Below are 26,733 nucleotides of genomic sequence, written 5' to 3' on the forward strand. Positions count from 1 at the left end.
GTATACTTCTCTACTCATATTTCCATTAAAAGTTTTTTAAAGCATCTAGTAGAATATTTGCAAAACATAGTAACAAAATATTTTGACCTCAGTAAAGGTCCTTTTCTCGGCTCTCTTCTACATGGAAATTTCTCCAAATACTTGACTCTACTTCCTCAATCTCAAATTCACTCTTTAACCCTCTCCAGTCTCACCTAAACCATTCTACCTAATTTCTTCTTCACAAGGTCACCATGGAATCCCAAGTGGCCAGATCCAAGTGCCACTTCTCTCTCTCTCTCTCTCATTCAACCTCCCGGCAGTGCCAGACACGAGCAACCCTTCCCTCCTCCATGAAACACTCTCCACAGCTCTACACCATTGGTTTGCCTCCTATCTCAAAAGCCTCCTTGTTGGTTCTCCCCGCTCCCTCTGTTCTTCAGTGAGGTAGGGAGCTCCCAGGCTGTCTTTGGCACCCTCTCTGTCCACTCTCTGTCTCCCAAGGACAGCCCTGTCAGGTGGCTGTGGTTACCATTTTTAAGCTTGAAGATTTCATAAATCCCTCTCTCAACCCTACCTGTCCCCCCGCGGTGACCTCCACTGCCATCTCTGATCTATTACGCCCATTTCCCTCCTTAGACCCTTTGAACTTGCTATTTGCTCCTGGAAGAGTCCCACCTGGACTCTTCTTGCCAGGATACCACATAGTTGGCTCCCTCTTGCCATTCACCCCTCAGTTTAAATGTCATTTTCTAATCTCATGCATAAGAGCACTAACTGATATGACTGGCTTACTTGTGAACTGCCTTTCCTAACCAGAATTAACAAAACACATGAGACAGGGATTTTGCGCTCTATTGTAATTCCAGAGTCTAAAATGGCATCTTGGATGAAAGAACTGCTCCTAACTAGTTTCCCAGCTTCCGTTCTTGCCTCTCTCCAATTCTTTCTCCCCAACACAGACACTTAAAGCTCTTTAATGGAATCCAACTGCATTTTATTTTATGTTTTTTTAAGATTTATTTATTTATTTTAGAGAGAGGGGGAGAGGAAGAGAATCTCAAGCAGACTCCCCGCTGAGCGTGGAGCCTGAAGCCAGGCTCAATCTCATGATCCTGAGATCATGACCTGAGCAGAAACCAAGAGTCGGATGCTTAACCTACTGAGCCACACAGGCGCCTCCCCCCACCCACTGCATTTTAGAAGGAAAACTCAACTCCTGGCATGGTTAAAAGGCCCTGCCTATGCCACTAGTCCCTGCCCGCTTCCCCATTCATGTCCTGCTGCTTCTCTCCTGGCTCACTAAGCTTCAAGCCCTCTCGCCGGTCTCGCACTCCGAGCTCCTTCCTGCCTGGAGTGCTCCTCCTCATCATTCAGGTCACAACTCCCACACCACCCACGGAGAGGAGCCCCCTCAGTCACACCTCTCCCCTTGCCCTTTCCACTGCCCTCCTGGGCACTGCCCATAATCTGTCATTATAAATGTTTGCTTACAGGCTGTCTGCCTGCAGACTGGAACCTCCAGGGGCAGGGACCCCATCTGTCTTCACTTTTTTATCCACATCTAGCAAGTGCCACTTCACAGCAGGCACCCAAATTGGTGCAATGAACGGAGGTCAGAGGAACCTTCAAGTATTTTATCAATACAGCCAATGAGGCAAGTACTAGTTATCTCTCCTTCGGGCCAGAGCATTTTGTCAACATTTACAGTGACATAAAGGGACTATGAAAAAAGTCCTTTATCAAAAACAAAGGGGAGCTAACCTTGCATGGGTTACTTAAGGTTTTGAGCCTGTTTCCTCACCTGTATAAAAGGAATAATCCCTCTCTGTTGGAAGGCAAGTGTAGGGATGAAAAAAAAAATATTCATAAAGCGCCTAACCTATAGTAAGTGATCGATACCTAACATGTTAAAACTATAAAATGGCCACAGCCTAGATGTTCAATAGTGACTACTGGCTGGAAAGCCCAACATGACTTTTGCTCTTTCTCTCTCTGTTCACACCAAGCTTGAGTTTCCCACCACCTAAGGGATGAGGTTGGGTGGGACTCTGGCACAGCTGATCACATCACCCACATAATAAAGAATCAATCCTCATCTTAAGAACTCACCTGAAACTTAAAATCATCTCTCAACTTGGAGGGCTGCTTACTTTCAAAAATAAGTTTGAAAGGAAATTTGAAATCCCTCACAACTGTTTAATTTAAAACAGAATCTCCGAGTCACAACTGGAATTTTCCAGTAAGCCTGCCTATTACAGTGCCCGCCCTGACCAGGGAAGATTTAAACTGCTGGTGACAACACAATGAGCATGAAATAGGCAACTGTTGCATCTGCGAGGAAGTGAGTCGCAGAGTACACAACAGTACTTGCTGGGCCTGTGACAGTGAAGTGTGTTCTCTGTGATACTGAGATCATTTCCCAGACATCTACTTTAGAATAAAGAATTCCGAACACCTAAGTCACAGAGGAGACAGGTATATTGTGGAACTCTAGAACCCAAGGCCTGAATCAGATCGGCAGCCCTGCTGAAGTGGTGTCTGGGCTGGACCTAGGGGATTGTTCACCACTGTGTTCTGGAACACAGAAGAGGAAAACATTTCCAAAGGCTTGAAATCCTAATCCTCCACAGGAGTCCTTAGGATGTGGGTAGTGGACAATGCACATTTCCTAGATAGGAATTTCATTTTGGGGCTCAATTTTTAGAAAATAGACAAGTTAAAATGAAAATTCCCAACTATGTTTTGCTTTCGTCTTAGACTCAGTCAGACATGACCTTAAATCCTGGCTCTAATACTGAGTAACCGAATGAGCTTGAGAAAGTGGCCTCCTGAGCTTCAGTGGAACATAAACTTAACCTACATCTCACAGGCTGGACACAGAGTAGGTGCTCAGTAGAAAGAGGGAGCACACCTTTACCAGCTTTCTAACATTACATAAAGAGCAGAAGATGGTACTAGACATTCAGCAAATGGCAGGCATTACAATAAGGCATGGGGCTAATGATTAAATGTCTGCCTCTCTCCAAACCAGCTCCCAGAGCCTCCATTCACACTAAGATGTCAGACTTCAAAGATACTAGGACTCCTGTGCCCTCCAGTTCTCAAGGTAGACTTTAATATAAAGGATCAAAGTTTTAGGTGAAAGAATTTCCTGTCATGTTACTTAAGGGGTACACAAGGGAGAAATAGAATGTATTCAGACTCAGGGGTTCAGAAGACCCTTCTCAGATGATCCTAGAAAACATCGTTTTTTTAAGTAAAAGTAAAAACACTACAAAACACCTAACATGTGCCAAGTGAGTGGTTTTGTCTGCATCTGTTGTGTATTTTAATACAATAATCCTGCAAACATCCAAACTAAAATGTTCCTTCTGTAAACCCAGAGGCTGGGCCCTAAGGGTTGGCTAACTGCACTAGGGTCACACAGCTAGAGGGTGATTAATTGGTGGTCCTGTGGAAAGAGGGGGATGCTTTCACCACCCACAACTCCCTCCCCATTAGCACTAGTAACTCAGAGCCTGTGTGCCTGGAAAGCAGGTAAATGAGCTGCTTGCGGGAGAGACCATGGACATCACTGACGCACCAAGCCACCCTTTCAACACTTGAGGACCTCGTAAGAGGTGAGGCAGACAAAAAGCCATCCCTGGGAATCCACAATTTTAATTTATACATCCAGTAAGTATCTGCATTTCCGACCTACTAAAACTTACAGGGTACTAATGCTACGAAGAGACCCCCAACTTTCTAAAGAGAAATATTAATCCATATTTAAGAGGTTTCAGTTTCTATTCATGCCTGCCTCTGTTCCAGCTAAAGGAAAGGTTTTTGACTTGTCTCAACTACCTAATGCTCTATTACTCTCCTTTGAACATGTGTTTTCACTGGTGCCCATGAAATAATGATTAAAGCAAATCCTTAGCACTCAGGGCCTCACCCTCCTAGCTATTAGCCCCCAGCTCCGCTGCTGTCCTCCAGACCCTCAAATGCCAAGCTTATTCTGATTTTCAGGAACCTCCCGCAAGCCCTCCTCATGCAGCACTTATTTCCTCAGGAAAACCTCCTCTGACCCTGTCTGTGCTCTCCCAGCATCTCGAACACCTCCCGGTAACTTTAATTCATCTGACTATCTGGTTAGCACTACTTTCGGACAAGCCCCCTTCCAAGCCCGGGGACTCTGAGAGGTACAAAACCAGGCAAGGTCCCCGCCCCACAGGATTACTTGCTGAGGAGTTGAGCACGCTCGCAGCACTGCATTTAATCAATGGGCTAACAATTTGTATGAATTCAAGTATTCTCCCATGGTAAGGGAGTGAAACAGGAGTCTACAGCTTAATTTTGAGCCTTGGTGCCAGGTAAGTGTGATCACCAGGTATTTGAAGTCTTACTAATGATAACAGCAATAGAGCTTTAAAAAAAAAAAAAAGGGACACAAATTCATGCTTGAAAATGCCACAGTCATGATTCCCGGGTGATGAGCAAATTAAGGGCTTTAAACCCAAATAACCATAGCAGTCCCTCGAGGGAAAGGCCTAATAGGAACATGCCTAGCTCACACTTGCTAAAGATAAGTTTTTAGCGTCTGCTAAGATGACTTGAAAAATAGGAACAGTAACAGACTGAGTTTCCAGAAGTAGCAGAAAAATGTTAAAATTATCAGTTATGACAGCATTAGAAAGCCAGAAAAGGGACAGCCTCAAGGATGAACAAGAGCAGGCATGTCCGTCCCCTCCCTGCGTGAGAAGGCACAGAAGGCTTCAGTGGCCTTCCAGCGGCTTTGGTTCAGAACACACAGCACTGTGATAAGAACTGCAAAGAATACAAATTACAGTGAAAACAACACATGGAGAAGTAAAATAACAGAGACAAGAAATGCTAGAAATCGAAGAGGCTCTACCAGATACACCCAGGTCTAAGCAGAGCTTTGCTGGTGGCGACCGACAGGCACAGCCCAAGCAAGACGAGACAAGAAACCACAGCCGAGGGTCTTAGAGCACAAAGTGTTAAAATGACAATTTGAAGAAGGGGAAAGGAGAGAGGTTTCACTTTCTGCTAGTAATAAATGAGCTCTTTTCCTGAAGTGATAACTGTTGTAAACAAGTGAAAAACATACACAATAATCACAAGTTATAAATGTTCTTGAAAACTCCCGGGGTTCAACTAGTCTATGACAAATATCTGCAGAGGGACCTCGGCATCTGCTACGAAGTTCAGGGAAAAGTAATTCTAACCAATGGACTTGTGCCAAAATCTCACCCTCAGGGTCTGACCAATTAAATGGCTGCTTCTTAGTGTGGCCTTCAGGAGAGATGACAGATTGAACACTGCAGCGGAGAAGCCTACACATTTAATTTCAGCCCAGGCATTTTGCCCCAAAGGGCGAGTCAATCAGGAAAGAAAGCAGTTCAGAGTACAGTCTTCAAACAAGCTGAAAACAGAATAAACGGACCTGCAGTTTAATTACCACAGGATCCTTCTTCCATCAAAACTGATGACAAAGCTCCTCAAGAATAAAGAGCCTGATCCCCCTGTACTCTTGTGCAGGAAACAGGATTTACCAGACAGGCTTTTTCTAGACCAAAGAAGCTGCTTTCACGAGCTACTATCCCACTGACTGACTACCGGGTAACCAGAATGGAAACGTTAAGGAAGGGGCACCTGGCGGGCTCAGTCGGTGGACTGTGTGACTCTTAATCTCGGGGTTGTAAGTTAGAGCCCCACATTGGGTGTGGAGATTACTTAAAAATAAAACCTTTGAAAAAACAAACATTAACGAGGCCAGGGATTCGTATGGTGAGCGGGTCTCTGGCACAACCAATGCCCTGGGGAAAGGCAGCGCTTGGGGACATGAGTTCTGTCTAGGGCCAAAATCATGCAGTTTGCCTTTCCAAAGTGGACCGCACACAAGTTACTGCAGGCAAATGTACGGTGCAGTGTGGACTCAACGAGGATTCTAAACCCTGGTGTTATTTAATCCCTTTAAACCTTATTTTCCTCAAAAACAACAGAATCTGCTACATTTAAAGAATAGAAAGGATTAAAATAATGCATGTCAAGCATTTACTCCAGAGCTTAGCACCTAAAAGGTGCTCAAAAAAAAAAGCTGGCTACAAATAAAGAAAATCTTTTTCAAGGTTCTCAAAGTGGCAGAATTTATCTGCTCTCTCCCCTATCTACTTTTTTTAAGACCTGCTGATACCTTTACAACAGACTCAATGTAGTTTTCTTTCTTTTTTTTTTTTTTAAAGATTTTATTTATTTATTTGACAGAGAGACACAGCGAGAGAGGGAACACAAGCTGGGGGAGTGGGAGAGGGAGAAGGAGAAGGAGACTCCCTGCGGAGCAGGGAGCCCGATACAGGGCTTGATCCCAGGACCCCGGGATCGTGACCTGAGCCACCCAGGCGCCCCTCAATGTTGTTCTCTAATGATCCTCCCAGAACTAAAGCACTCTAGGCCCCTCCCACCAGCTCTTAACTTTGTAAGCCCGGGAGACCTTCTCTCAGAGGTGGTTTAGCCTCTGCACAGCCCAGCCTGTTAGATTCCTTCCTAATTCTACCACATTGCCAATAAGTCTGTCACTCTTCCCACAGAGCAGCCAGTTTAGACTTTCTCCCTTAGCTCCTCCACCCCCTTGGCCCCCAGATTCAGAGAAGCGAACACCACCCGCCCGTGTTCGGTAACTGCCCTGCTGCACTGAAGTCAGATGGGAGTTTGCGATGAATCCGATGAATCCAGACCAACCACTCCCTTCCTCCCACAGACCTTTGGCTTGGTTTAATGTCTGATCTCAATCTGAAAATTATGCTGACTTTGCTGAAATGTTTTCTGCTCCTGCGAGGATGTGATATGCCCACTATCTATCCCAAGAAGCAGAAATGGAGATTTCCAGTTCACCTCATGCCACAAAGAAAACCTTCGTATCCTCATCATCTTCTCTCCTTGTGAAGAACGCTTGTGCTTAACCTGGTCTTCAGGTTTTATTCTTTGCCGGTATATCCCACAATAGAGTGCAGACTGGCTCATATTCACTGCTCCTTGACAGATTCAAGAGAAGAAACACGTGTGCTGACATCAGGATGTCATAGTGCTGTTCTCATCGATGCTACTAAGATGTGCCACTTTACCTACTTGCTCCTGGAATTACAAAGTGGAAGCATAGTCTGCAATGTGGCAAGGATGCAGATGGCACAAAAAACATTACCCAGGGCGCCTGGGTGGCTCAGTTGGTTAAGCGACTGCCTTCAGCTCAGGTCATGATCCTGGAGTCCCGGGATCGAGTCCCACATCGGGCTCCCTGCTCAGCAGGGTGTCTGCTTCTCCCTCTGACCCTCTTCCCTCTCGTGCTCTCTATCTTTCATTCTCTCTCTTTCTCGAATAAATAAAAATAAAATCTTTAAAAAAAAAACAAAACAAAAAACAAAAAACATTACCCAGACTTTCACCTGTCCCATATTCATTCGTTTATGGTTGGAGACCATCAGAATAGACCTGTTCTGGAATAGCTCAAGTGGTTATGGTAAGGCACAGATCTCAACATTATTCCCCACAGGATTATTCAAATCCAGCCTGCTGATGAACATAATAAAGCAGATTTCATGCAGTGGGAAGCAATGAGGAATGAGAAGGGGATTCAGAAAAGAGGGGTTCCTAAGACTGTTTACCAGCTGAGTGACATATACCACCCCCTCCAAGCAAACTGCTTATTTAATCTCTTCTCCAGAAATTTGTCTATAGAGGTAAAACAGTTCAACAGTTAGCATTAGATCCAGCCTCCAACACTCAAGGAAATTTTGAATTCAAAGACTAAAACAGCCCCAGGATAATTTGTAAACTACCACACTCAGGAAACACTCAAAAGGTGTGCTAGAAATCCTGGAATCCAACAAAAGGAACCTGTAATTTAAAAGGCTGGTGAATTACAGGCTAAGATTTCCTATTGTTATTAAGAAATAAATAGCCAAGCACAGCTTGGATCCCCCATCTACCAAAAGTAACAGACCAGCAGGCATTCAGGGGGTTCACTTTATAAAGCATATGGATGCAATATGGTGTAAGTGAGGAAAAACCATCATGCACCAGGGAGAATGGCCTGATCCCTAGAAGAAAGATGTGCACCTGTACAAAGGCAAGGCCAGTGAAGGACTAGTTGCCTTAACTCCTTTTCAAACCAGAAACAGAGACATCTTCAGTCAAGCTCAAATACTAGAAGTCTTGACCTTTTAACTACACCAAGTTTCAAAACACAGACACACAAAGTTACAGTAAAGACAAGCACATCCTGTTTGCACTTGACTTCCTGTTCTGGGCGATCTAATTACACTGCCGCTGCCTAGCCACAAAATAGGTAACCTTTCATATCTGCCAACAACCGGTTCACTGAGCACTATTTCACGGACAATAAAATACATTATTCTACCAGTCAGGTAGAAAAGATTCACCTAAAGAGCACCAAAAACCCATCACGAGCCTCTAAGCCACTTTGTCTCTCCTATGCTTCCTAATGACATCTGACCTACATAATAAAAACTTAACACAAATATGCGCTGAGATAAGAAAATTAAGCCTGAAACAGAACGTGGAATACGGGGGCTGGGAAGAGCAAGGAAGATTGGAAATGTTTTTATTATTAAACGTGGGCCCCTTTTCAAAAGTAGAAGGAACATATTCCTATTAGCCAGAATCCCCACTGAGCTGATCCCCGGAAGGGAACCACCAGGAGTGATTACAACAGTTAATAAAGGGCCCTTCTGGTGAACACTGCACCCCCAATCCAACCAGCTACCAACCGGAGTCCACATGTCAGCAAAAGTTTTCCAGTTTTAGAGACCTGAAGCCCCCACTTGAAGTGAAATTTCCACCACTTCCCAAGAGCTAGTAGTTCTCCCCACTAGCTACATTCAGTGTTGGGAGTAAATGCTGGACAATGAATATCCCAGTTTTTATGGACCCCTCAGTTAGCCTCCTTGGGTCTGTTTTCTCATCTGGAAAATAGGAAGGTAAGATGACAAATCTCTAATGTTTCTTCCAGCTATCGAAAAAGTTCCGGGATTCAACACTAGGAGTTAGAGGAAGCTTCTGTGGCTCCCAGCGTTCTTTCTTTGGTCAAATAAGACACCTCTAACACCCCACAATTCAGTGTGAATATATGCCTTGATCTATACCTCTCAAGTACACAAGGATTCTTTTCCCTCTCCCTTGAAATGTGGATCAGAAAGTTTCCCACTGAAGGCAAAATAACAAACCTTAAGGACTATTCTCTTTACCCATGGTCTTTTTATTAAGATCTTAATGTAATTACCACTCGGCCCATGCTGGTCATATGATTCCTGGACAGAATAAAGCCACAAAAGGATGAAGAAAATCTGACCAGCGGCTTGTGGCCCTCCCACACAGTGACTGCTAATAGCAAAAGAATGAGGCAAAATCAGGGTAAGAAAAGGGAGTGGTGAAGACATGCTGGGTGAGTCAGTGAAAGGGAAAGCCCAGCAAGTTTAACAGAAAAGAAAAAGAAATGAGAAAAAAAGAAGAGCAAAGGCGGGAGGGGGGAATCCAAACTAATGAGCAGAAACTTAAATTCTGCTTATCCATTCATCCAACAGACATCGAATGCCTACTATGTTACCTGCAGGGAACTGAACTAGACACTAGAGGAGATAAAACGTCAACCAGATAAATCTGCCCAATGAGGTTATGGTCTAGTAGGACAGATAAAGGCATGTATACAAACTATTGAAATATATAGCAGAAAGTATACTGTGCCATAAAGGAGACATAAAAGAGAATTCTCTACTATGAGACCCAGAGGAAGAAGTGATTACTCCCAGTGAGGGATCAGACAAGGAGGCTTCATGGAAGAATGACATTCCAAGCCAAAAACACAACAGAAACAAGGACACCCAAGTAGGAAATCAAGGACATATAGGTACAGTGAGTAACTGGATTTGATTTGAGATAGAAGTGGGCCTGAAGGGAGGGACGTTAATAACAAGAGCTAGCAATCCACAGAGCCACAGCTAAATTGGTAACTGGATTGGAGCCAGACAGGTGTTCCAAAGTCAGACTCCCAGTTTGAGTTTAAATCCAGTGGAGAAGGAAGGAAGGAGGGTGACAAGTTAGGAGCTTGGAGGAATCTCAGAACCCATAAAATTAAAATAATAATAATAAAATTAACGCAAAATCAATGTGTGCAGATATACTTAAAGTCCCTCCAAAGAGATGCAATGTCTTCCAAACTAAAAGCAAGAAGACAGGAGGACAAAAGGGCTTGGGTAATGGCATTAACATATTTAAACGAAGAACATGACCACATATAGGCTCCTGGCTGGCTCAGTCGGTAGAACACGTGGCTCTTGATCTCAAGGTTGTGAGTTGGAGCCCCACGTTGGGGGTAGAGATTGTTTAAAAATAAAATCTTAAAAAAAAAAAAAAAGTGACCACATGAAAGTGTGATCTACAAACTTAGAAACATCTAGAAAAAATAGAGGGGGTCATTTTGACTCCAGAATCACCCAAGGCAGACAAATACTGCAACGAGGTGACACACCATCTTCTCTGCTGTGGGACAAGGTTCTTTCATGAAGCTTAAATGGGAACCGCACATAGAAGTAGTTAGGGGTATGGGCTCTTAGAATCCAAGGAACTTGGCTCCAATCTAAGTTCATCCTCTTACCAGCTTGGACAGAGCCTTGGTTTCCTCGTTTGTAAATTGAGGATAATGGGCCCACTGGGAGAATTAAATGTCCTACTGTATGCAAAAGCACTTAGTACAATACCGACCATATAGTAGGCAATCAATAACCTTAGCTTTTTTCTAACTTTCCTCACAAAGTATTCTATCATATTATTCCATGCTCACCAAGCAAGCTCGCTATTATTAAATTTCATTTCTCAGATCTCTTGATACAGAAAAGCAATACCCCAGCAAAATCCAGAATCCTGTCAATAGGAAAGGCCTCTTTCACTCTGGAGTAAGAAATTGTCATTCTGTTCTGAGCACAGTCACTCAAGTCTGAATATAGTGCTGTTCCCAAAGACTGACTGATCATTTCCAGATACAAAGCAAAACAAATTTTGTGACCTGAGAACCAGACCTAAAACACAGTGACCAAAACCCTGAGGGGTCTTCCTGAGAAAATAGGTGGCACCCACCAGGCTAGCCCTACCTACTGCCACCCTCAATCTGCAACAAGCCAGTTTGTGTAACATAACTTTCCTATACTTCTTCTCCACCTTTCACTTCACCATACCCTTCAATCACGTACTATGGCGAAGCACTTTACCTGCCTCTCTGACCTTCTGGAGGTCAAAGATCCCATCTTATCATCTTGGCATTCTTTCCTCCATATCCCAAGGTACCTTGCATCAAACAGAACTACATTTATTATAAAAATGAATTTCAAACACAACTTTCTTTAACAACACAATCCATTGCAATCCACCAGTCCTACACCCCGAGGCAGGATTTATTGACCTCTTTTGATTTACTGAACTCTTATTCTATGTTCTTCTTCCAACTCCCCAGCCTTTCCACACCTGAGCTACCGAGTATTACAGAAACGTCAGAAGACTTTATTTACTGGGTGCCCAACAAATTCATACAACTGGGACCAAGCCACCACTGGGCTCAGAAGTCTTTTATTCATCTCTAGTTGATGTCTCCATAGCAACTTCCCAAAGAGCAGCGTTGTGCAGGGTTGAGGACATGGGTCCTGGAGTTAGACATAATTCAGTCTTCCCCTGTGACCTCAGTCAAGGTGCTTAACTTCCCTGATCTTTACTTGTTTCTGTAAAATGAAGAACCTAAATGAGGTAATTAATGCAAGCCCTTAACAACACTAAGTGCTCAAAAAGTGGGATCTAAGTCCTGACTGTTTTCTACTTTGTCTAAGCTCAGCCCCTCTCCTCCTCCACTCCTTTGAGTAACTAGAAACCTCCTCACCTACTTTACCAAAGCAGTTCAGTTGGGTTCCGACTACTTATTTTGAGGCAGTGGTACCATGGGAAGAACACAGAGATCAGGAGTCCAGCTGGTGCCCTACATGAGATATGGGACCATGACCCGTTTCACCTTTGCTTCCAATTCCTTGACTGTAAAATGGGTATTTTAATATGTGAGAATGAAATGGGAAAATATGAAAGAGCATCAAGCAGATGAGGGGAGAGGGGAAGTAAAGTGAGGTGATAGGCTTTCAAGTAAAACAAACCTGGCCTCAAATTCCAGTTCCACCACTTAACTACCTGTGTGACCTCGGCAAGATTCTTGTGTGTAAAATGGGGGAAATAGCGCTGAAGGGTTTTGAACAGGTTTAAAACAACATACAGACGACTTGGCATGTTGGTTTTCCCCCCTCCTTTCTGCCTCTTCTTTCCTTTCCATCTCAAACACTCCCCTTTATTCACTTAGACCAGAACAGCACCATTTCTGACCATCAGTTAAAAAAAAAAATTAGCGCATCTCCAATATCTCTATACATAACAGCAAATTAAGCAAGGGCTACTGTACAAATGTGCTGTGTTCTATCTAAAACCTAACACTAAAAAGAAATTTCAGAGAGGAAGATAAAAATATAGAAAAACTTAGCTCTGGTATTTCCTTCCCAGACCCCAAAATAAGATCTTCCATATTCTTTGACTCTGGAAATTCATTCTGGGAGTCACTACACTACTAGGCACCCTTTTTAGAAACAAAGATACAGAGAACAGACTTGGGGCGGTTCCTAGCCCGGGGACACTCATGGGGTCGGTGCTCAGCAGACATCAGCCTCGGCACACCTGCTTCTCCGTGCAGGTCTGCGGAAGCGAGCTCTCAGCCTCATCTTCCCTTCTCTTCAGTTCCCTACTTCCCCCCACAAAGCTTTGGTGCCCTGTTTCACCCGCAGGTCACACAGGTGTTTGCTCACTCCACTCCACTTCACCGAAAGCCCTCTCTCCAACGTCACCAGAGATCTTCTGACGGCTGAATGCATGGCTTTTTCCTAAGTCCTCCACCTTTCTGACCTCCCCGCAGCCCCAGCCATGGGTGACCTACCCATGTTCTTCCTGCAGGCTCCTTCTTCCCCTTCCGTTTCCACTGAAAGTGCAGTAGCTGACTCCCCTTTGACTTCCAAGACCAACCTTTCTCCCTGTCCTTCCCTGGCTCCTCCTTTTTGCTCCCTGAGTATACCCTAGGGCTCTGTACTTACCACTCTCTCCTTCTCTAGTGAATTCTACTGGCTCTTTTAAAAATCGGGGGGGTGCGGGAAGCCTGGGTGGCTCAGTCATTAAGCGTCTGCCTTCGGCTCAGGTCATGATCCCAGGGTCCTGGGATCGAGCCCTGCATCGGGCTCCCTGCTCAGCGGGAAGCCTGCTTCTGCTTCTCCCTCTCCCACTCCCCCTGCTTGTGTTCCCTCTCTCACTGTGTCTCCCTCTGTCAAATGGATGGATAAAATCTTTAAAAATTTATTTAAAAAAAATAATAAAAAAATAAAAATCTGGGGGTGCCTGGGTGGCTCAGTCGGTTAAGTGTCTGACTCTCGATTTCAGCTCAGGTCATGATTTCAGAGTTGTGGGATTAAGCTCCTCGTTGGGCTCCACGTGGCCATGGAGCCTGCTTGGGGATTCTCTCTCTCCCTCTCCCTTTACCCTCCTTTCCTGCTCATGCACACGCACATGCTCTCTCTCAAAAAATTAAATGAAATTAAATCCATCCCACAAATAGCCCATTCTCACCATATACATTGCCATACCCTGCCCTGTGTGCCATTATCTTTCTCAAGAACTAGAGCAAACACCTCCTGACTGGTCCCCTCTTTGCCACTCCTTCTCCATATAGTGCTCAGATTCCACCGCTTGTCACTCTCCTGCTTTAAAACCTTCAGTGGCTTCCTATCATGCTTTTCTGGTAAAGCTCAGACTCCCCATAGAGCCCACAAAAGCCCCGTGTGATGTGGGCCCTGTCTTCCTCTCCTGCTTTACCTCATGCTGCTCCCCACCCCCATTCACCTCACTCTAATCCCTTAGTGGTCCTCTTTTCAGTTCCTCAAAAATAAAAAGACTACTTATTACCCCCAAGGTCTGCACACTTGTGGTTCCTTTCCTGCCTGGAACATTCTCCACAGCTCTTTTCACCAAGTTGGCTCCTTACTTATCAGCCAGACTTCTGCTCACCTGCCCTATAACGCAGTTGTGTGGCACACGGTGGAAGCTCGGTGAGTATTTGTTGAATGAACAGATTCCACAGCCTTTAGTCAGAGAACCCCAAATTGAAATACCCGGAATCAGTCTCACCCTTCAGTTTCAGCATCTTGTTTCTAAATGCTTGCTAGATAGGGATCCATACCTTGAATTTAGCATAGCAAGTACAATCAAGACCCAACCCTTCATCTCTTCCTAAACCAGTTCCTCTCATCTTCCGAAATTACACGAGCAGTTTGATCTACACCTCCACTTCAGAACCATGAATTTCCCATTCATTTGCTCCACCTGTCCACAATTCTAACCAACCTTTAAAACTGAATTCAAATCACTTCACTCATTCATGTATTCAATCAACCACTTATTCATTCAACAAACACTGAGTGCCTTTTATGAGGCAGGTACTGTGTTAGACACAGGAAAGCAAAGCAGACATATTTTTGTCTACTCTCTATCAAATAATCACACAAATGTTATAAATTATAAAAATTATAACCTACAAAATGCTAGGAAGGAAAAAGTGCTAGAAACTAGAAGAAAAAAATGTGAGGCATCAAAAAACATTCCTTTAATGATGGGCTGATTGAAGGAGATAGAACTTAACCTAGGCAGACTGGAGGATAGAACCTGCCAGGTCCCAGAAGCAAGAGGAGATCAGCAGGCCTATCTTAAGGCACCTACCATTCTGCCTTATATATTATACCTATCAGGATCAGTCCTGTTCCCTTCCCCAACCGCCATCCTCATTTTACCGTCACCTGAGAGAAAGGACATAGAGTGTCCCATATGTGCCACCACCCCCCAGAAGATACTGATTAACATGTCTGGTACTATGGAATCCATGCTTGTAAAAAGTTCCCAGACGACTCTGATATGCAGCCAAGTTTGTAAATCAAATGCCTAAACCATCTACTCAATAAACATGTATCAGTTAGTCTCTCATTAAAAATCCCTAAGGTCAGGGGCGCCTGGGTGGCTCAGTTGGTTAAGCGACTGCCTTCGGCTCAGGTCATGATCCCAGGGTCCTGGGATCGAGCCCCGCATCGGGCTCCCTGCTCGGTGGGAAGCCTGCTTCTCCCTCTCCCACTCCCCCCGCTTGTGTTCCCTCTCTGTCTCTGTCAATTAAATAAATAAAATCTTAAAAAAAAAAAAATCCCTAAGGTCAGTGTGATAAACTTTCCAAAATTGGTCACAATAATCTCAACCATACTGTATGGCCTTTTGCAGTGCGACGTTGATACTCTACCCTTCCAGAAGTGGACTGAGTTCCCTCCCCTTGGACGTGGGCTACATTTGTGACTTACTTTAACCAAAAGAATGAGGCAAGTCATGACGCAGGACTCCCAGGCCTAGGCCTTAGGAGGCCCTGTGGCTTTCATTATGGTTGCCTCGGAAGCCAACCACCTTATAAAAGGAACCCAATATTGATTAATGAATGATGAGAGACCAAGACAGAGTCAAACCTCATGGAGGAGAACCAAGATGTCTCAGCCAAAAGCTAGCACAGAGACCCACGTATTGTGAGTGAAGCCATGTTGGAGCCCCTAGTCCAATGAAATCACATGGAGTAAAGTGGTAGGTCCTTCTTCCCTGGATTATAACTCACAGAATCATGATCCATGATCCGTAAAATGGCTGTCATTTGGGGCGCCTGGGTGGCTCAGTTGTTAAGCGTCTGCCTTCGGCTCAGGTCATGATCCCAGGGTCCTGGGATCGAGCCCCGCATCAGGTTCCATGCTCACTGGGAAGCCTGCTTCTCCCTCTCCCACTCCCCCTGCTTGTGCTCCTTCTCTCGCTGTCTCTCTGTCAAATAAATAAATAAAATCTTTAAAAAAAAAAATGGCTGTCATTTGAAGCCACTGAAAGTTTTAGGGTGATTTGCTAGACAGTAGTAGATAACTGAAATAGAAATTCAACTCACTTTTAGCAATCATTCAACTGTTTCCCAGCTTTGATGATCACAAGAAACTCTTCCTTATATTCATTACAATTACTCCTCCTTCAAATTAAGCCCATTTCCTCTTAAATCTTTGAAGTACAGGAAGAACAATTAATCAAAATCCCCCTGGCAAAAACTATTCTTATACTTGAAGATGGTAATCAAGCCATCCGTTAGCTTTTCCTTCTGTAGGCTAAAATCATTCTTTTTTTTTTTTAACTTATAATGATAGGGCTTATTTTTAAACTTTTTAATCATTTTTATCCTCTCAAGTACTGGGGCAGCAGGGGTGGGTGGAGAACGACAAAATTGGATGCCACATACCAGTATCTAACAGAGACTATTTCCTAGCCCTTATGGTTCATCTTTCCATAATCCAATTCCACAAAAGTTTATTACCCTACAAATGTAATCATTTACTGAAAATACTATGAAATGTTTTGGGCTCTTAACACTCAGCTTACTCTATCTTGTGCTGACTCCCTTCACTCATCAACCTGGTTTGACACTCCATTATTGAATTTTTTTTTTAAAGATTATTTATTTATTTGACAGAGAGACACACAGCGAGAGAGGGAACACAAGCAGGGGGAGTGGGAGAGGGAGCCCGATGTGGGGCTCGATCCCAGGACCCTGGGATCAGGACCTGAGCCGAAGGCAGATGCTTAACAACTGAGCCACCCAGGCACCCCTGAAATAGGTTTTTAACAAATTCTAGGTATTTGAAGCACAATAAAAAAGCTTGAATTTGGAGTGGGCACACCATTAATTTCAATCAAGTTCTCTAAACACAGTCAAGACCTTTCTGTAGGTCAGGCAGGCTCTGGGTACCTCCTTCTACCTTGATGGTAAAGTGGCCTTATAAAAGGCAAGATCTTTAGCACTTGCCTATTAAGCAAAGGCACTTTTTCTGTAGAACCCAATAGGGTATATTTAACTACAAAGAGACAAACCAGTTGCTTAATGCAATGTAAAAACATGTTGTCTCTCTGAAGTCTTACCTGAATGGACGCTTCAATGTCAAAAGTAGCTTTATAATCACCAGTAAAATAGGCATAATAAAGCCTACCCAACAGAGTATTGTAGGTATCAAATAAAATGATACAAGGGAAATAATTTTGTAAAGTATTATAAAGATGTTAGGTGATACTGTGGAACTAAGTTTGTTTCAGCAAGCCCAATAAATCTTCAAATTAACTTTGGATGGTTACCTGATGATTTCAGGTGAAATATATGGAATAGCACCATGGGCTCAAGTTCATCAAATAGGAATTAAAAACATGCCACCTAACAAGAGAGCTTATGGATTTTCTAATACTGCCAAGACTAATAAACATGTTGGGACTAATGGTTTGAATGTGGGGACCCACTTCAGCCAGTGTCTGATGGTGTCAGTCCCTAGGCCAGGAACAGGTTCAGTGAAGGAAGAGTCTACTGGAAGAAACAGACAGTGCTGCGGAAGTCCAAATAAGTACTTTGCGAGTCAGAGCAAGGGAGGCCACTAGGAAGAGACAGAGTCCTAGAACAACATCTATAGCCAGGGACTGGGAAAATGGGAGCAGTTCAGTGAGGATGGAGAGGAGAGAAATGACTGGGGAAAGGAGGGAGATGAGCCAGGTAAGAGTAACATTTAGGACAGAGTCACATCGTGAAGGGCTTTACCTATCAAGCTAAGTAGAAAACAGGAAGCCAATGGCACTCTGAAAACCTGAGAATGATTTGGGCCTTTAGGAAGGTAACTTTGGCAACAATGTGGAGGAGACAGGAGCAGAGAGAGACCTATGGTGGAGTGGCAAGATTTGATGGAAGGTACACCTGGCTGGCTCAGTCAGCAGAGCATGCAACTCTTGTTCTCAAGGTCATTAGTTCAAGCCCCACACTGTGGGTAGAGGTTACTTAAAAATAAATAAATAAAGTCTTAAAAAAAAAAAAAGATTTGATAAGGCTCTCAACCAGAAGTTACAAACTCAAATTCCTGGAGGCAACGTGGATAAAATGTGTTATCTTTAGTCTTTAACATCTGGGAGAATGGTTACCTGTAATCTTTGAAGAGTGCAGGCCCTGCCTCAAAGTATTCACACACAAAATCTGAAGCCACTGGGCTGGTTAAACAAAATGTCTAGTTTATGACCTCTAGTAAATTAATGCAATACAGTGGGAATGAAGAAAAGCCACACATCAATCAAACAGTACTCCAATAATATCATCAAAAGCGCTTAGCAACCACAGATTTAGCATATTTAGGTGACGTGAGGCATAAACAGAATGAAGAGGAAGACCTGGTGGACGTAATTAACAGAGTTCAAACCTACAGCAATACAAGTAGCCAACTGATACTGGGTGGGGGAGATAACGTATGCCATTTAAGATGCCTTTTGAACACTCTGGTACGTTTGTAAGTTGGATAAAGTTTATCCAGCTGGAAATAAGGATCTGAAGCTTGGGAGAGACAGCTGGGCTGCTAAACATACTGAGGATAGCTGAATTTATGGGCCTATTTGAGATCCCTGGAGTAAGGGGGGTGGCAGGGGAAGAGTGGAAAGATGCCCAAGGTGAAGTCTTGGAGCCTCTCAACATTTATGGGATAGCCAAAAGAGAATGCAAAGAAATAATAGAAGGACACTCTGTAAACTCAGAAGAGACAAAGTAACCTCAAAGCCAAATGAAGAGGGTCACTGGGGGAAAGAAGAATGGCCCAAAAGTGCCACATGCCAGGCCGAGATTAAGTAAGGTGGAGGCTGAAACCACAACATTGAGTTTGGTAATCTGGAGTTTACTTGTGATCTTCAGGAAACATGAGTAAGGTAATGTGGGCAGAAGCCAAAATAACAAAGTGTTGATAAGAGGATCAGAGTTGAGGGAGTACAGTATAGGTTCTTCCTCACTCTACCCTTACTGAGAATCAATTATGTGCCAAGTAAATGGATATCATTCTAACAAAACAGACACTGATTCTCGACATATCCTATGATCAGAGTAAATACAGTGTTCTCCTGAGTTCTCATCCAGTCTTGGTGAATAGGAAGAGACTTCATAGAAGAAGTGACTTCTGGGCTGAAGCCAGCCGGCTAGGTGGAGCTGGGGCAGGGTGTTGTAGAGATAGGGGGCTTGTGTACAGGCCTGGGGTGAAAGAACACCTGGGCCATTTGAGGGGAGACCGTAAGGAGCAGAAGCAAACTTTGAGAGGGGCGACTGCCTAGCAGTGAGGCTTAAGCGTTAAAAAGTTTGGAAGTGAAGAACAGGAGGGAGATAGAGCAGTAGTCTGAAGAGAATTAGGGATGAGGTGAGGTTCTTCATAGTACCTCAGAGAAAAATATGTAAACTCACCGGTAAGGCAGTGTTCCCTACAATTCAATATTCCCAATGATTAGATAGACAATAAAATACTTTTGCTTCTCTCCTGTCCTTTAATAATGGTTTAATTTGACTAAACTACTTCTCACAAGACACAGAAAGGACAGAAAATACAAGAGCAAAAGATGGATAAAGCTGTAAACCTGACATGTTTGTCTTCTCTAAGGTTTCTATGATAAATGGTCTACTTAGGACTAAAACCACATCCAGATCCCAAATGAAATGAAACTTTTCCCCTTAAGACACCCTCCAAAGGGCTGAGGGACTGACTTTAAGATACCCAAATTTCTAAGGCAATTCTGAAGACAAAGGATTTCCCCAGTTCCTCCTGCAGCTCGGTTTAGCTAATGAAACAGAGAAAACAGTCTGGGGTTACCTGATTTTGCCTGTTTCAAAACATGACCACAGCAGAGAGCAAGCTGCCTCCAGTTCCTGCCGCTGAGGTCCTTGGAGCCATTTCAGATGACCTCATCTCAGGAACCAACAGCAGCAGCTTTCAGGCAAAGTGAATGGTGCCGCCTGGGGACGTATCTTTGGTAAGCAAGATTGCAACAGAGCAGGCAGTTTACCCAGGGCAGTGCTGACTCATGCGAGGCAAAACTCCTATTTCCCAAACAACCCAGCCAGAGCCAACCACAATCAACTGCGACTCAGAAAAGAGGCGCCCCACTGATTTTTTTAAATCCAGTGCTGATTACTGGGGGCAGGTCCCTCATTGCCCTCCTGCTGGTGGCTCGGCTGCCCCTGGAGCCCTTACCTGGAAGGTTCCAGTGGTCACTTTCTGAAATTTCATTTGAGAACAGCCCGGGGCTCAAGACAGCAAGATTACTGAAGGTAGCAGGTTCACAGCCCTGAGATTTCCCCCGAGAGGCTGATAAAGAAGTCACTTTGCATTTACAAATTAGAACCTCTGGGTCAGAGGAAATGGGGAACTTGCCCCGTCATCGCTAGGCAGGTCAAATCATCAGAGTGAATTTTTGTCAGCTTTAACCAGGCTCCCAGTTCTTTTTCCCCCCACTAGGCCATCCCTGACCTATTTCCTTAGACAATGCAGAATCTCTAATTAACACAGAAGTAACTGAAGGCTTTAATCAGCTGCCACACACAGCTAAAGCCACATTATCCACCATCACACCTACCGGATGCTTAAGGAATCCAGGAGTCTGTGAAAACTGTATTAACACTTGCTTTTAAAAGAAAAATCCCTAAATCTGTGTCGATTCTCATTTATTGGCCAGCTTATTAAAAAATCAATTCTAGAATGACTGGCTCATCAACAGCTATTAATTATTATTGAATTTGCACTGACCAGCTAGAATGGGCTTTGGTGCTACGTAAAGAAAACAAAAGATTAAGCCCTTGCTTTCTGTGTTTTTTTCATTTGACAAGAAAGAGACATTAAAGTTCATATCAGATCCCTCTGTTCCCTGCTCAAAACTTCCCAAGGCGATCAGCTCTTCCTCAGCATGGGCATTCAAGGCCACCACACCTAGCCTTGTCCATCCTTCAAGGTGGGTCCCACGTGGCATGAACTCCAGATGTAGCTGCCAACCCAGCTTGTCACTCAATAAATGTTATTAGGTTAATAAAAATGTATGTGCAGACCGTCAGAATTTGGGTTTAAAAACTATGCTACTTAATTCTATTCCTTTTCAAGGGGCTAGTTTAAAAAAAAAGTTATTTATCCAATTGGCTTAATTCCCCTTAATTACACTATTCCAGTAGGATAGCCACACTGAGCTTTTATAAGGTTTTATAAAATGTTCCCTCTTTTATTCCTCCCTTTCAGTGTTTTCTTTTTCAGAAAATGGCTGTGTTTAAAGTTTTCCTACAGTATGTGTTAATTAGTTCTTTTCAAATGATAAAAGCGTCTTTACAGCAGTTGGCAACCATTATCTCATGGACCACACTTTAAAAAATATTTCTGTAGTTGATGATAAGTCACAAACATTCTAATATGGAGCAACCCTCAAGACACGTACAAAATGGACAGAAAACCTCTTTTGAAAAAAACACATTACTGTTAGAAGCTTCTGGCGCGTTCTATATATTAGTGAACTTTAAATAAGGATGAGAAAATTCAGACAGTACTGTTCCCAGGAAGTAAATGTGAATTATATAAAGAGCAATATGGCAGTCAGAAGCATCAGAATTTCCTAATTCTGGGGCGCCTGGGTGGCTCAGTCGTTAAGCGTCTGCCTTCGGCTCAGGTCATGATCCCAGGGTCCTGGGATCGAGTCCCACGTCGGGCTCCCCGCTCAGCGGGAAGCCTGCTTCTCCCTCTCCCACGCTCCCTGCTTGTGTTCCCTCTCTTGCTGTCTCTCTCTCTGTTAAAAAATAAATTAAAAAATCTTAAAAAAAAAAAAAAGAATTTCCTAATTCTGCTAAAATAAACACCATTTAGTAGGTGAGGAGAACCATCGCAGATTATCATTTCCCTGTTTGAATCTTTTTGGTTTTGCAAGAAACACATTCAAATATCACTTGGTAATCAAATTGGGTTAACTTTAAGTTTTTTACCGTTTTATGAACTAATCTTTTCCCTTTCTCTCCCTTTTCTCTTAACATCTCCCTTTTACCTACTTTCCCCTCCCTAACATCCTAAATGATACTGCACATTTATTCTGTTCAACAAATTAATCCTATTTATGTCCATCTCCTTTCTTATTGAGAAGGGGTTGAACTGATAAATCCAAGTTTCCAGGAACTAGTGGCTGGCTGTCTCACCTTGTTGAGAATTAGGGACATTGCCAAATTCTAACCTTTGGAGTTCTAGGATCTTATAATGTTTAAAAAAAAAAAAAAAACTAAAGTACCTCCTCTTCAAAAAAGACAAATGAGCATCAACCAAACATCTATCATCTAATAAATCACAGAAATTAAACGTGAGAAATGAAGTAAATTTTAGGATACTCGAGAATCCACTGTAGGGGTACTTAATCAACAGGGGTGCTTATTAAAAATGGTTATTTCCCATCCCAGTCCCTCAGACATTCTGGATTAGCACAAATGGAGAGGCCCCAGAATCAGAATTTTCAATAAGGAACTCCCTCTCCCACGTGATTCTGATGCAGGTGGGCCTTGCATATTTTGAGATGGGTCATACAGCTATGTTCCCTGAGCACTGACTGTTCACAGAATGAAAAGTTTTATTTCAAAGACCACCAAAATGAACAGTAGTCTCACTGAGTAGGTCTTAGACATTAGTCCCCTTACCCACCAGAACCGCCAAGAACATAACAATTGAACTGTATTTATTTTGTCAATTGGACCATTATTTTCTTCAAGACTCCAGAGACAATTATCCTAACTACTCTTTGTCACCCACAGTCATTATACGGAGACATTTTCACACCTGGGATGCAGTACAAGGGGCTTAATGGAATTTTTATGGCTGTGAAAATTAAAGTCCACTTGACTCAACAGAATAGTCAAATAAAACAAAGGATAAAACCTCCCCAAAGGTGCGGATTGAAAGTAGAGGCTTTTGACTTCCTGATGAGGCAGTTTTGCCCAGAAATTCAAACCATGGGATGCTATGTAGCTCATATGTCTTCAAAGTACCCAAATGCCAACTTATCACCACGGCATCAGCCAACGCAGGCTCACTGTAACATTTGGAAGCACAAACCTCCTGTATAAAATGGCCTCTCCTGGGAGACAAACGCTATCGCCATGGTGGGGATCATTCCATCTTGGGGCCAGAAGGACCAGGCAGTCCCTTTAATCTTTAACGAGACACTTTCATGTTCAGATGTAGAAACTGGCACTGCGTGAGGCCCAACCTGCCTCACAACACTTTGCTGCACAACCCCCCCCTCCCCCCGCCGCCCCGGAGCTGTGTGAGGGCACGCGAAGTGAGTCTGTCCCTGCTGGTACAGTTACCAGAATCTGTCCTATAACGTAATTGTGGGCACTTGACTATCCGCTGTGGTGTAATAGTTCAGAAAGGTATCCAATATCAAGGGTACAGCAACTGCCTCCCTCAAGCACACTGAAATACTAGATCCCTAAATGTCCGGGAATTGAAAAAGTAGCAAGCCTGCAGGAAAAGGAAGAGTCCAAAGCTGACGGGACACAGGCTGAGGCCCTAATAACAAGATGGGGGGGCAGGGGGAGGAAGTCAGCGAATCGACCAAACTGCCATCCTGGGCAGCTCAGTTGGTTAAGTGTCTGCCTTCAGCTGATCCCAGGGCCCTGCTCAGTGGGGAGCCTGCTTCTCCCTCTCCCTCTGCCACTACCCTCTGCTTGTGTTCTCTCCTTCTCTCTTTCAAATAAATAAATAAAATCTTAAAAAAAAAAAAATAGAAACCTGGCAACAGAAATCTTGGAACCGCTTGACAGTGTAACTTCCTATACAAAGCTATTTCTTCATTTTTTTCCCCAGCTGCTAATACAGAAGGGCAGGGAAAGGCCCTTGTCATCCAACTCGCATCACCAAAACAACTCCCATAGCTTTATAATGGAGTGATTAGTAAGCTCAGGCCCTATTCCCCAGTAACCAACCACGCTCTCAGAACAAAAATTCTGTCATTCAGCTCAAAAGATTTCCCAAATTCACAATTCTTCTTTACTGCATACCTCTGGATTCTTCTCAAATACATCCACGCACACTCTCTTCTTTCTCTCTGCTCCCTGCCACCCCCTATAGTCACACCCCACCTCCAGTAAGTCAAACTTACCAACTTTTCACGTTAGTTTCCATTAAAAATGCCACAAGGTTAAGTTACCTTCTTGCAGGTTCCCAAGCCTAGGGGGCCTTTGTTCACATGTATTTCATGTGGATGGGTGACTTCTAGCCAAGTAGCTAAGGTTACCTGTTCACCTACAGTTAATCTTCAAACTAGCTTATGTAGGCTATGGAAATAAAAGGATAAGACTGCACAGCTTGAATATCCCATCAAGGTAATCAAAATAATGGAAGAGACAGAGAAGACAGGAGAGATTTCAAAATAAAGACTGAACTGTGCATTTCAGTAGCACTTGAGAAAACACTCCATCTGACTAAGCACTTGATGAGGAGACTAATACCCAAAGGACTGTACATTCTCCAAAGATTACTGTGCTCACAGTTCTTGCTTTCTTCAAGGTTCATAAAATCAGACCTGCATTATTTATAATAAAGCAGATAGGTAGATCCTAACATCCAGAATTTCACTGATTTCCTTACAAATAAAGCTACCACCTTATTTCAACCCAAACCCATGTAACAAGGAATAAAACATATTTTGTTTAGGTCTTTCAAAGGTATCTCTCAACCCTTTTCTTTTTTTTTTTTAAAGATTTTATTTACTTATTTGACAGAGAGAGAGAGAGAGAGACAGAGCGAGTACAAGCAGGGGGCGCAGGAGAGAAGCAGGCTCCCCGCCGAGCAGGGAGCCCGATATGGGGCTCTATTCCAGGACCCAGGGACCATGACCTGAGCCGAAGGCAGAGGCCTAACCAACTGAGCCACCCAGGCTCCCCTCAACCCTTTTATAAGAAAACAAAAAAAGGGTTAGAGAAAGGAATGCAGCATGGTCCCAGGCTGAAGCACTTAAAAAAAAAAAAAAAAAAAAATCACAGGGAAAATGCCCATAATCCATTATCCATTGAAAACCAAAAAAGCATTAACAGAACAGCAGTTGGGGACTACACAAACACACACACAGATATGTACATAGAGTGAAAAAAAATATACAAAACATACAGCTTAAAAGTCTAGAACCACTGGGGCGCCTGGGTGGCTCAGTCGGTTAAGCCTCCCACTCTTGGTTTCGGCTCTAGTCATGATCTCAGGGTTGTGAGATCAAGCCCCGCCATTGGGCTCTGTGCTCAGTGTGGAGTGTGCTTGAGGATTCTTTCTCTATGCCCCTCCCCCCCACACCTGTGCATGCACAAGCTTGCTCTCTCTCTCAAATAAAGTCTTAAAAAGAGTCTAGGGCGCCTGGGTGGCTCAGTCGTTGAGCGTCTGCCTTCGGCTCAGGTCATGATCCCGGGGTCCTGGGATCGAGTCCCGCATCGGGCTCCCTGCTCCGCGGGAAGCCTGCTTCTCCCTCTCCCACTCCCCCTGCTTGTGTTCCCTCTCTTGCTGTGTCTCTCTCTGTCAAATAAATAAAGTCTTAAAAAAAAAAAGAGTCTAGAACCATTTAATAGTAGTTACTTCTGATAAGGGTGATGTTTACCTTCTGCTTTATATGTACACTTCTGTGCTATTTTAGTATTTTTAAATGAGCTGTATAAGCTAATTAATATCACCAGAAATAGGATCACTCGACAAAATGAAACAATTTGAACAAGTTGGTAGGGCCAATTCTAAGCCAAATTTTCAGTGTATTTAAAGCTATATTCATTGAGGCACATTTCTAAAGAATATACCAGAAATTCATAATTCGAGGATAGCACTGTTTGTTCACTTTCACTGGCAGCCCTGTGCTAGGTACTACCGGGTAAAGGGCGCGAGTCTCGTGCTCACCGTTCTTGCTTGCCCCACAGTGAGTTTTGATTGGTCTTCCCTCTCTCAAGGAAACCACAGCCAGGGGATAAAAGAGCAACTCAACAGACCACTGAATGCTGTAGAGGCAGAACCACGAAGCATGCTAACAACACACGACTCAAAAATCTTTGCTCTTCATCAGTCAGGTCAGTTTTATCAAGTTATCCGATGAACTTACAAACCAGATTTGCTACCTAGTAGAAAAGCTAAAATAAAAAATGGTGACAATTCCAAATGCTGGCAAGGATGTGGAGAAACTGAATCTTCTACATTGCTGGTGGGACTGTAAGGTGGTACAGCCACTCTGGAAAACTGTGCGGCAGTTTCTTTAAAAAACTAAACATACACTCTCCATCAGACTCAGCAATTGCATTCCTGGGCACTTAATCCAGAGAAATTAAAACCTGTGCCCACAGAACACCTGTACGCAAATGTTCACGATGGCTTTATTTATACTGCCAAAAACTGGAAACCACCAATATGCCCTTCAACAGGTGAATGGTTGAAGAAACTGCGGCCCATTCACACCACAGAATACCACTTAGCAATAAAAAGGAATGGACTACTGCTACACGCAACTTGTCTGGAGGGCATCGCACTGAATGGAAAATGCTGATCTCAGAAGGTCACATATTGTGATGATCCATTTCCATAACATTTCAGAAATGACAATATTAGAGAGAGAGAGAGAAGAGATCGCTGGTTGCCAAGGATTAGGGATGATGTGGCTCTCATAGTGCAATTACTCATTCCACTGTTCAATCACTATGGGGAACCCAGAAAGGCGAAAAGTTTGTAAAACAAAGCACAT

General features: G+C 43.6%; 1 protein-coding gene across 8 annotated transcripts in view; it reads right to left on the reverse strand.

Moving 5' to 3' along the window:
• The window catches only part of RFFL (ring finger and FYVE like domain containing E3 ubiquitin protein ligase), a 65,732-nt gene that overhangs the window by 27,005 nt on the left and 11,994 nt on the right, over window positions 1–26,733 (reverse strand). Inside the window, exon 1 of one of the 8 annotated variants that reach the window (XM_027625933.2) lies at window positions 20,205–20,324. The exons of 4 other annotated variants lie outside the window; for them this stretch is intronic. The gene's annotated coding sequence lies outside the window, so the exon portion shown is untranslated. Of the gene's footprint in view, window positions 1–6,876; window positions 7,017–15,760; window positions 15,930–19,823; window positions 19,965–20,204; window positions 20,325–26,733 lie in introns of those variants that run through there. 3 more of the 8 variants (XM_027625930.2, XM_027625931.2, XM_027625932.2) reach the window with 3 other exon arrangements.

This window comes from Zalophus californianus, chromosome 16 (assembly GCF_009762305.2).
Source record: "Zalophus californianus isolate mZalCal1 chromosome 16, mZalCal1.pri.v2, whole genome shotgun sequence".
NCBI classification, from domain to species: domain Eukaryota; kingdom Metazoa; phylum Chordata; class Mammalia; order Carnivora; family Otariidae; genus Zalophus; species Zalophus californianus.